General features: G+C 40.7%; 1 protein-coding gene across 5 annotated transcripts in view; it reads left to right on the top strand.

Annotated features, from left to right (window-relative positions):
• The first annotated feature begins 11,294 nt into the window (after positions 1-11,294).
• FAM172A (family with sequence similarity 172 member A) overlaps positions 11,295-12,105 on the top strand; it is a 273,126-nt gene continuing 272,315 nt past the window's right edge. For 4 of the 5 annotated variants that reach the window (XR_007245075.1, XM_048503740.1, XM_048503741.1 and 1 more), the window contains exon 1: positions 11,304-11,592. The gene's annotated coding sequence lies outside the window, so the exon portion shown is untranslated. Of the gene's footprint in view, positions 11,593-12,105 lie in introns of all 5 variants that reach the window. The other variant, XM_048503746.1, reaches the window with a different exon arrangement.

Genomic DNA, 12,105 nt, shown 5'->3' with positions numbered 1-12,105 from the left:
CTTGCTGCAGAGGTTCTTGCCTCTAGCTACTCCCCAGCTTAAACACCACTAACAAAGAAGGGAACAGATCTCTCTCAGCTGGCAGAGTTGTTTCTAAGATTAGGTTGCCACTATAAGATCTTCATCAGTAACCATAATGAAGTGATGCAGCCTGGCAACATGAATAGCGATGAATAGGCAAGAGTCATTTGGAGGTGGGTTGCCATTCCCTGCCTCCATATCACAACCCTGGTATTCCTTGTTGGTCTCCCATCCAACTACTAGTCAGAGTCAGGAATGAGAGTGTTGACTGGCCCAAGGTCACCCAGCAAGTTTCCATGGCTCAAGTGGGGATTTGAACCTAGTTTCCCAGGTCCTAGGCCCATTGTTATCCATCTCCTGCAGTGCAGCTGTGAGCTTTGAAATGGAATTTACCCACCACTTTCTGGACAAACAGGGTTTCTCCAGCAATGAAACACCCACTAGCCACATGACTCAGACCCCCACTTTCTGTCTCCCTGCCAGAGTTCCTGCTGTTGTGTGGGCAGGGAGACAGAAGAGCTGGGAAGAGCAAGAAGCCCCAAAATGTACATGTTTTTGGTGTGAAGGGGTACGGGGACAAGTCGAGGTTTCCCAGCATTTCAGAGCCATGGAGCTTTGGTCCTTTGAGTCACAGTGAGTGCAGGGGAGAGAAAAAAATCTGTGTGTGACATGGAGATTTCCCCAAAGAGAATCAGGGCTTGCTGCAGAGAGATCACACAAACATGGCCCCTGTCTGCCACCTTAACCACTATATCACATTGGCTTTTCTGTGAAATATATTTATGATATATCCATCCCTTTAGGGTCTATACAATTACACAAAGAACTGCATCTTAACTTCTTGGAAGCTTGTAGAAGAAGATTTTGGAAATGATTTTCATAGCCCTTTTTATGGTATTGTCCAAGTTTTTTTTTTCATTCTTAGAATGCTTTCTAATACTGCAAATGTTTTATGTAATATGTTGAGTTATTCTGATACATTGTTATAGAAGAGAACTATATATTATAAAACTGGACAAAATATTTATTTTTAAACATTTGTACTGCTTATTCAATTAAAGGAAAATATTTTATATTGCTCTATTTTTTTTTAGTTGCAAGGCTACTGGGGTTTCTCGCAGTTCACATTACTACAAAGTTCACATTAATTTTTGCTGTGATAAAATTGACATGATACAACCTTAATAACATGTTTTCGCAATGATGAAAAACTGAAGAGCCTGAGGCACAATGGCAGAAACTTCCAGAGACTGGAATATTAGTAACCATCACAAGGGTCGCTACCCCATACGTACTGCATTGTGGCCTAGTCAGAAATTAGGTGGTTGAGGTATTTCTGTTCCTTTTTAACATGTTGGGAAAGTGAATCATGCATTTCCCACGTAATTTATATTTCAGCCCCGAACTGGTTGAAAACCTATATTGATATGGTAAGTGACACAATAACAAAAAGGAAATGTGACTGAGACAGTTGTGACTAACTTGGGTTGAAGCCTTTTACCAAACTTATTTGGCTCCCACTCATGAATGAAAAATGAAAACAATATAAAATGGATGGCTTGTAATTTTTGCAATGCCTGTTTTCAGAAATGCTGCATAAGAATACTGGATTCCATGTCATTAGTTTTGAGAAACATGTGGGTTCTGTTCAGCAAGCCCCTTTTGAATCAATTGCTTGCACCAACTTTGGGGGAGACTGCAATAGTAATGTGCTTCACACACATGACATTTCAAAAGTTTAAAGTGCTTCATATCCATTATCTTAGAATGGAAAGCACTTTTGTATCAAAAATGGTGAAGTGGGAGGCAGCCATGGAAAGTATTTGATTCTACGCAATGAATGCAAAATTAATGTGAAGTTTTGCTTACATTCTTGACAGAATAATAGCTCAAAGGAAAATGCATGATCCATTCTTCAGTTTGAGATGGGTCTCTTATATTCTGTTGTCTGCAGTTAAATGTGGGCAAAGACATAACTGTCTTTCACACAAATTAAGTGCCTAGCGGAAATGAAAATCTATTCCACAAAAACATTTAAGATGCATTTTAAAAGTTGTTGGGGCTGAGAACCTACTTCTGAAAAGCACTATAATTGTTCTTCATGACCAAGGATGTAATTCAGAGCTGAGGGTTGTCATGCATGATCAGACATCAAGAACACAGTACATGCAATCACACATGCATATAACTTTGTTACTGAATCTATTTGTGATTTAACTATTGCAAATGAGAGCCGCTGTGCTTAATTTCAATAGCCATCCTATCATTACATTCTGTCCCATTACAGAAAAAGTCAAGTACATGATTTATTGACATTTTTCGTTATATTTCACGACTGAAAAAAGCTTAAAACAAGCAAATTAATTGCTTTTTGGATGATAGAAAAATGTCCAGAAGAGACAATAGATGTAATAATTTACTTATGCCTTGGTTGTAACTGATTTCTGCAGAGCTGCAGAGCAAGTAGAAAAGTGAGAAATTTAGGAGAGGAAAAGAAAGGGTTGGGATTAGGGATGTTCCTGTCAACTGGGCAAGTGATTAGATGGGATATCAGGTCACAATGGCTGTTGCTTGGTGACAATATAGTTGTAATCAAAACATTCCAGAGAGTTATCCCATATGCCATAAATCTGGGAAAGGTATTCTCTTATGTAATCACCACATGCTCCCAAGATGCCATTTCTTGGAGTTCTCCTACCTAGTTATCAGTGTCAAGTAGTGAGTAGAATTTCCCAGCCTATAAAACCTGTTGCTTAGCAACTAAAGCAACACATCTAATCCAGGCCATGTGCATCTTATTTTGGGTCCACAGAACAAAATGTAAGCAAGTTGCAAGTGAATAAAGGAAGTCACAAATTGTCCCCTGTAGTTTAAGGTTAACTTTTTACTGATATCTTCCTCCCAAAACATAAATTACTTTACAATTCCACTTCACGAGTTTTATCCTCTAACTTCCTATATATTCAAGAAGTAGATGCATTACAATAGTTTTATGTGACCAGATGGGAAAGGGGACCAAAACATTTGTTTGGAGCACCTTTACTTCACCAATCTAATACGATATGAAGGAAGCTATGGAATTAAAGACTTATTTCCAGTGCTCTGAGAACGTTGTATGTCCTGATCATGCGAGATGAATGAAATCCAAATCAGAAGCATCTCTGTGAAATAAATGGTATTATGGTTTGTCGAAGGCTTTCACAGCTGGATTCAACTGGTTGTGGTGGGTTTTCCGGGCTGTGTGGCCGTGGTCTGGTAGATCTTGTTCCTAACATTTCACCAGCATCTGTGGCTGGCATCTTCAGAGGTGTGACACAGAGAAAAGTCTGTTTCACGCTGTGTGAAACAGACTTTTCTCTGAGATACACCTCTGAAGATGCCAGCCACACATGCAGGTGAAACATTAGGAACAAGATCTACCAGACCACGGCCACACAGCCCGGAAAACCCACCACAACCAGGTGTTATGCTTTATCAATCTCGAGAATAGACTATGTTTTTTAAAAAATTAACAATTAACACCTATTTAAACACCTTAAAAAATCAAAAACTCCCACCAATTTAGGTGTTTCAGAATGGATTAACCTCAGCACCAGACAGAAAGGTTAAGGTTATTTATGATACTATTGTTTTCTATTAGACAATTTGGATTTCATTTCTAAGTTCTTGGAACATAACAAAAGTAGTAATAGGCTTACTGGAACTTGTGGGGGGGAGCCAACAGTATAAAGCTAGAGCCAGTCAGCCCAGCAGCTCAGTTTGATCTTGGGCTGGAAGCCAAGCAAGCTGAGGCCAGCATCAAACAGCCCACACCACTCCTGAATTCCACATGGGGGTGGGTGAGCCAGGCTGGCCAACATTCAGGGGCAAGTCCTGCTGGCCAGCTGCACCTCTGCCCTGAGCTTTTCATGGAGTTTGGAGCTGGGGCAAGGCTGGCTGGTTGGCATTTAGCTGTGCCCCTGCCCTGAACTCCATGGTGGCAATTCTGCAATGTGACTGTGAGAAATGGTGCTTGGGGCTCTAGCCCCCTCCTCCCATGCCCCCTCACTACATTTCTGCATGAGGATTGGTTTCCTGTCATTGGTTAATATACTTCGCTGAAACAGTCAGAGGAAAGTTCCTCTTTTTCAAAACATCCATGTAACTTGAAAACCACGTGGGTATAATCCATCGAACTTATTTGAGGGATACTGACCAAAGTGTTCCCCTCTAAATGTTTAGAAAATTAGAAAAGCAGAATGATAGCTGCTAGGGCAAATCCACCTTGTTTTCTACGAAGCTCCATCTTGCCCAGTAAAATCCTAGGAGTACTCCCAACCAAGAAGCTGCACATAACTTAACTGATTTTTTTTCAAATAAATTTTATTTTGACAAAAAAGATTGAAGAAAAAGAAGTAAGAACAGTAAGAACAGTAAGAATATTTCAACATAATTAGAATGGATTTGTATTTATGTTCATGTAATGCAGATCCACTTATTATTGAAAAATAAAACAAAGATTTAAAGTGGGAGAAGATAAGAGGGGGAAAACAAAAAGGAGGGGGAAGCTGTTTCCAAGAGCACAACGGCTCACTCACAGTGCTGATTCTAGATTTTCTCGGAACTAGTGGGTCTAAAATCCAGACCCTTCCAGTCCACCCGTCAAAATCAAGGTCCCCAATATCTGGGGAGGTGAGAGCTACCTGCTCTACAGCTGTCAAAGTAGACGCTCTCAGCAATGTGTGTAGTCTGGAAGCTCACAAAGGCTCAACCACCTTGAAATGCCATTCCACAAGAAGTCCAACTGATTTCGTGGAAATTTTAAGTGGTAGCCTCCATAGAAAGTCACAGTGGGGTCTTCATTTTAATTGTATTCTATTACATTTCCTTCAGTCCAAAAGTCTTTGCAGAATATTGGCTTTTAAACAACATACGAAAGATTAGGTTGACATTGACAAGAACATTTTTTTAAAAAAAAAACTACACAAATTTAGTTTTAAAATGTATTAACTTGTATTCTTGAAAACTTCAAACAAATTGTTTAACTACCGTGTTTCCCCGAAAATAAGACAGTGTCTTATATTAATTTTTGCTCCCAAAGATGCGCTATGTCTTATTTTCAGGGGATGTCTTATTTTTCTGTGTTCTGTTCATCGGGCATGCTTCCAAACAAAAACTTTGCCATGTCTTACTTTCAGGGGATGCCTTATATTTCGCACTTCAGCAAAACCTCTACTACGTCTTATTTTCAGGGGATGTCTTATATTCAGGGAAACAGGGTAGTTCTGCTGTTAAAATCCAAGGAGCCCCTGTGCTCCAAACCATTAGATAAAATAAGGCACACTTTTTATCCATCTGAATAATACACCCTTCTAAGTTCCTTGTAGTAATATTAGTTTCCTTCTAGGAGCTGCTTTTTTGTGCACTTCCTTGTGTCATTTGGAAGAGAGAGAAATTTCCATTGTGAGAGGATAGCTGAAGGAAGAAAAAAAAGAAAGGAACGTTGGGTTATATCCAGTAGGGATCTGCATAGGATTGCTCAATGTGTTAGGTGTTTGGTCTGTCTCAGTTTACACTGCTTTACCATTCTGCCACAATGAAGCTACAGATATTACCTTTCTAAAATGGGACTAATAAAATATTATTAAATATTATAACTTAGCAACTTCAGCATCTTTGTTAACTTGAAAATGAGGAAATGAATCCATAAGAACTAAAGTTTTTGCTGTCATTGCAGTTTTACAACAAATTTCGAAACCTACTTCCCAGAACTTAGAAAACAAAAATCATAGAAAAGGAAAAAACTAGTACTTCTCTTGCTGAAGCATATCTTTCCCCAAGGTCCTATTATATAGTAAGGTTCAGAACACATATATCTTTTACTGGAGAGCAACCTCAGAAAGGACCATTCTAGGGAATGTGTCACGTTAATTGGGCAAGATGGTGTCCTAACCTGGGAGCTCTTTGCCACAATAGGACAAATTAATTTAAATGTTACTTCTGAACAAACAACTGAAAAAAAAATAAAATGGACTGCTATAGGGAATGCCTGCAGCACCTTTTCAGCAGCAAGAAGGGAGTCTCAAATCTTATTTTGAAGCCTGAGGGTCTACATCAGATCAAATGTCAGTCAGTGAAGAGGAGGAAAAGCCATAGTGTGTGTGTATGGGCGGGGGGGGGGGGGGCGCAAAAAAAAAGACCTCAGTTCTCCTGACCTCAAATCTTATACCCAGTTCAAAGCTCTACAATGAAAATTAGCATCAGAATGGATTGCAGACATGACACTTCTGGAGGAAAATGTCAGGGAAATATCTGTGAAGCTGCTGGAAGTAGCTAAGGCAGCCAGCAAAGACAATGGACAAATATTTGCAACTAAATGAAAAATGTCTGGCAAAAGACAATCAATGTCTTACAACAAACTATCAAAACAAAAATTGAAGTGTCAACCTTTGTGTCTGTGGAGTTCCAAAATAAGAAGAATATCTATTACAGTTTCTGGGAAGATGTCTCATTGAACTCCTCCCAGAATATCTATAGCAGAAAGTGACTTTGGGCACATTTGCATAATATGGCAGACACATGGTGTATCATAGGATTGTGATGGCACAGGCAGTCAGATGTACACTGGTGGAATTCACCTTAAAATGTGCTTGTAAACTCAGCAAAGGAGGAGAAGGCGCTCTTGCTTTCCCTCCTGTTCAGTTTTCATCAGTGGGAACTGGAATGGGGGTGGGGAAAGTGTCCATCTTTTTTTTCTGGCTCCGCATGCCCTATGACAGAGATGGCGAACCTTTTTGAGACCGAGTGCCCAGATTGCAACCCAAAACCCACTTATTTATTGCAAAGTGCCAACATGGCCATTTAACCTGAATACTGAGGTTTTAGTTTAGAAAAAACGGCTGACTCCAAGGCGTGCGTTACTCAGGAGTAAGCTTGGTGGTAGTCAGTGGCTTTGCTTTGAAGCAACCATGCAACTCTTCCAACGGGTGAATCACGACCCTAGGAGGGTTTACTCAGAAGCAAGGCCCATTGCCAGCAACTGAGCTTACTCCCAGGTAAAGGATTGCGCTTTAGTTCTTCACATGAAAATCAGTGGGGTTTAACAGTGCTTAACAGGGTTACCTACACTGCTTCCCCAAAACTAGATCTTAGGTTTAATGCTAATAATCGAGCCCAGCAGCCCAGGCCAGCCTAGATGTGTGTGTGTGTGTGGGGGGGGCACTCTGTTTGTACGTGCCCACAGAGAAGGCTCTGAGTGCCACCTCTGGCACCCGCGCCACAGGTTCGCCACCACTACCCTATGAAGAAAACATGGCCTAGAGAAAAGGGGCAAAAATCCTCTGTCGTTACTGCTTGTAAAAGCATTTAAATCCAGAAATGTAAGCTGAAGCTTGGGACGTTATCTAAAAGACATATCCTTTGAAATCAATTTCTGCAAAGGTGAGAGAAAGTTCCTTGAAAGTACTGTGCAGATGACATTCTCTTCATGATCTAGGTTCATACTACTGCATGTAGTGGAGCTGCAAAAAAAAAAGTTCTTCTCGGCAATTATGACTAAATCAACAAAATATTAAAAACCAACTTTAACCTTGAACAAAAATTGGCTTGATTTACCTTCATCTACAAAGGAATTTTTTTTTTGGCATACAAACATTTCATATGTTTTTAAATTCACTGCACTGGTAAAATAAAAATTACCATTAGCATGTGGTATGATCACTTTTGGAAAATAGCTGCTGGAAAAATTAACTCACCAAATTAAATTAACAAATAGGCAAGGTAGTGTTGATGCTGTCTTTTATGTTTGAAACTCATTTATTTCTTTTGTCAACTCACATTCAACAACAACTTGAGAGCACGTATGTGGTATAGTGATTAAGAAAAGCATACTCTAATTTGGAGAACCAGGTTTGATTTCCAGTCCTCCACATGAAGTCTGTTGGGTGACCATGGGCCAGTCACAATTCTCTCAGGACTTTCTCAGCCCCAGCTACATCACAAGGTGCTTGTTGTGGGAAAAGGAAAGGATTGTGATTGTAAACTTCTTTGAGACTCCTTGAGAATGTGTGGGGTATAAAAACCAACTCTTCAACTATACAGCCTTCATCAACTTCCAAAGAACCTATTACCATCATCATCATAACATAAATAATGCTCATACTTCCACTGAAACTATTCAAGAGGGCTTTTCTGCACAGGTAATAGGGTTGCACTGTATGAACTGGTTTTGCAAAATTGCTTGGATAAATGATTAGGTAGGCAGGACCCTATTTATGTAATTTTTTACCATTTAATGTGTCATGTTAATATTTATGCTATGCTTCAGTTCTTTCTGGTGGTTCCAGACTTCTAAAATCTTAATGCACTGGTTATTGAATGTCCTATTTTGTTAATTTTACTGACTCATTGTGTATAATCTATCTTGAGTCTCTGTGAGAAAGGCAAACAACAAATAACCTTAATAAAATATAAAAACGTTTATACTACATTTTTCATTTGTTGTAAACAATAATATGCTGCCTTTCCTAAAGCTCAAAGTGGCTTACAAATATAACAATACCTCAAAATTGAAATAATAAAACATTGCAAACTTCTCAGCAATTAAATAGCATCCAGTATTCAAAAACTTTTAACTAGCCAAATTTATACCCGCACTGGTAACATCAAGCATCTATATATCTAATAGCCTAGTGTGGGTTGAGCTGTGAATACTGTGGATATCTAAACTATACTAAAATATACTAAAATTTTCAGGCACTACTATCCTAAAATCCTGGAAAGAGATGATCCAGCTTTGTGCATATCAATAATCATTAATGGACATAGACCATTCACAAAAGACTCACTCCAGGTATATTCTGTATTTAAATAATTTATATTTCCAACAAAACCTGAATTGGTCCTATCAGCTGAAGCACATTATAAATATGGCCAAGAGTAATATAACAGAACTAAATTGTTACTTCTTCTCAAAGGGAGGACAATATGTTCCCTCTGCTATCAAAGTTTTCAACACAAACTACTTCCACAAGCCCTTTATGGAGCTCCAACCTGGATGGGCATGGCATCCAAGCTCCTTGAGTATATTCAATCATTGTTTCTTCGACACATGCTTGGGGTGCCTAACTGTGTTGCCTATCACTCGTTGCGTGTGGAAACACGCTCTAGTCTCTTGGAGACAAAGATATGGCAATCCACTTTCAAATACTGGTTGCGCCTTCATTTTAAAGCCAAGTCTGGTAGTTTCACCTGGTAAACCCTCTCCAATATTTTTCATTCAAAGTGAGAAAGACAAATTGTTGATAAGATCCAGTCCATTTGTATTTCCTTGGATTCCCTCCAAAATTCTGATGAACATCATGCCTTTCTAGCTCTCAAGGACAGATTACAAGACATCGAGAAACAGACCCTATTCTCCTTGACCTCCACAACTTGTTTGCTTCTAGGCTATGGGCTTACCCCCACATATGGGTGTCTCCCCTCATACTTTAACCTACTTACCGCACTGTAACTATGAAGGAAGTTTATGCAAGCACGGTTTAACATTCTTTCAACATAAAACTTAAATGACTGCTTTATGTCCATATCACCCCATGAAAGACTATGCCCATGTTCCCAGAGGCAGACTGAAACCAACAGTCATATTCTGCTATATTGTGAACTATATGCTCTTCTGAGGAATTCCTGTCTCGATGAACGCCTCATTAACTGACAGTGGGAAAGTTCGCTTTCTTTTACAAGACTGCCAGCCCCACAGAACAGTGGATGTAGACAATTTTGTATTACAAGCAATGCAAATTCCATTCTTCTTTTTTATGAACCTAATTTTGTAAAAAAAATTATTTTACTTTTTCCTACTTTTCTCTTTTAACTATGTCAATAAAAGGTTGATGAATGAATGAAATAATTTATATTAAACATTTTCATGTGAAGTCTGGGATCAATTAACTATCATTGTAACTTAAAACGCTGTATAATTACAGCGCTGGAAACCCATTCATATCTTGGTAATTCATACAGCCACAAAACATAGTCACCTGGCTTGCCAGTATAAGTGGAGACACAATGAACCAACCCACCAATTATCCTGTGTGAAGTGACTAACAGTGCAATCCCATACAAAATTACTCCAGTCTAAACCCATTGAACTAACTCTGAAGTAATTCTGTATAGGATTGCACCATAAAATGCTGTGAACTTTGACAGAAAGTCTCCCTGTTCAAAGTTCCCAATGAATTAAACAAAACGAAAACAATCTTCTCCTGCACCAGGCAAGAGCAGAGGCTGACCTAGTGAAGAGACCCATTCCTCCTCCAGATCTCGGCACTTCAGTGGATTCAATCCCTATAATCAAGAACTGATTGTAATGGAGTTTTAGCCTTTGACTACGAATATCTGCACAGCTCAGTGGAGTAGGGTACAACCATTCCTCTTGTGCCTTTAAAGCACTTTGCTGCATTGCATGAGGAATGTGCAGTTGTCACTCAAAGATCCATATATTTTCTCCACAGCCAGAATATCGTTTGCTGGGAAACTGCATTCTCCCAGTAATAAAGAACATTATTTTGATTGATTGATTACCCCCTTCCCATCAGCCCGTAGGTAATTTGAAGTGCTGCGTGTAATATATCTGACAACCTTTACATACGGGCAAGACACTCTTCTTCAATACCCACTGCACTTTGAGTTTCAGATAAAGTTACAGCCCATTTAATTAAAAAACAAACAAACACCATAGCGGTAAAGAGATGATATTCATGCTGAGCGGCTATTCTCCTCTCCCCATTAATGAGGAGCTGGATGAATATGTATTTTAAAAAAAGGGGGGGGGGGCAGCGGAATCCTCTCTTGGTTTTCTAGGAAATTCAATGAAGGGATTTTGAGAAGAGGCCCTGAACATGTTCAATCCGGCTTGTCGCGAAGCATTATCCACTCCTGCTTTCCCTCAACTGTAAGAGCCTAAGTTTATTTGAAAGTAAATACTATTGTTTTCAGTAATAAGACCGCAAGTGGGAGTAAGGCTACAGTCCGATCCTATGCCTGCTTACTTGGGAGTTGATGTCACGTTGTTAACGGAAATCATTAGGATCGCAGCCAAAATTGGCTACATCACTTCCCCATCGTCGTCTACTCTAGAACATCTTCGCCTCTACAAATCCTTCTCAGGAAGGGTTACGCAGGCTCGCGAGAGGGCGAAATTAAACAACTAAGGGCACGCGGCGGCTTCAATCGGTGCTATTACGCAAACTCCAATGCGTAGCGCCTGCCTAGTCACAACAAGCGAGGGAACCGCGTGAACGAAATCCCCGCCCCTCGCGCTTCTTCGTCAGGGGAGACCACGATTGCTCCGAGAACGAGGCTGGGATGGGAACACCAACCGACTTTGCCGCGTGACATCATCTCTCCGGACCCGGAAGTAAAATTCGAACTTCGCCGCGTCCCTGATCTGCGGGGAAGGAGGAGGGGGCGAGTAAAGGAGGGCGGGACATACCATAACGAAACAGTGAAGCAAACGACGGCGACGCGTCTCCCGGTGACAAGCCCCGCCCCTTTCACTTCTTTCCCCCTCGCTTCCGGGACGCGAGGCAGCAGGTACGTGCAGCCGTTGCCCCGAGTTTTTGCGTGCGTCAACGGCCGCCCTGTTTCTCCTGCGCCTCCTCTTAAAGAGGATGACAGGTGTGGGGGAATCCTGTCAAGTGCGCGAAAGACACCACGAGAGGCTGAAGCGAAGCCTTCTGGGCGCCCGCCCGCGATGCTGGTCTCAAGCCGGGCTAGAAGGGGAGGTGGCTCGTGGAGACATCGGCGGGGGTGCCCTCGAGCAGGAAGTGAAAAGTAGCCCTGTCAGATACCGGGTGTTTGTCTGAATGCTCTCTTGGGCTTCCTCTGTGACGATAAAATCTGCGCTCGGGTGTTTGTAAGGCGAGATTTCGCTCTAACAAACCGGGGCAGAGGCTGGCATCCGGATGCTGTAATATCATTGATGACACTTCGAAGTTTGCATATTTACTGAGTATCTTAAGGCCTGGGTGCTGTACTACACTGTCAAACATCCATTAAGGGATAGGTTACCACTGGAACAAACACCCCAACAGTTGTATTTTCTCC

Source organism: Sphaerodactylus townsendi, linkage group LG07 (genome assembly GCF_021028975.2).
Source record: "Sphaerodactylus townsendi isolate TG3544 linkage group LG07, MPM_Stown_v2.3, whole genome shotgun sequence".
Classification (NCBI taxonomy): Eukaryota; Metazoa; Chordata; class Lepidosauria; order Squamata; family Sphaerodactylidae; genus Sphaerodactylus; species Sphaerodactylus townsendi.
Note: the sequence above shows the minus strand (reverse complement) of the source record. Positions and strands in the feature narration are given on the sequence as shown.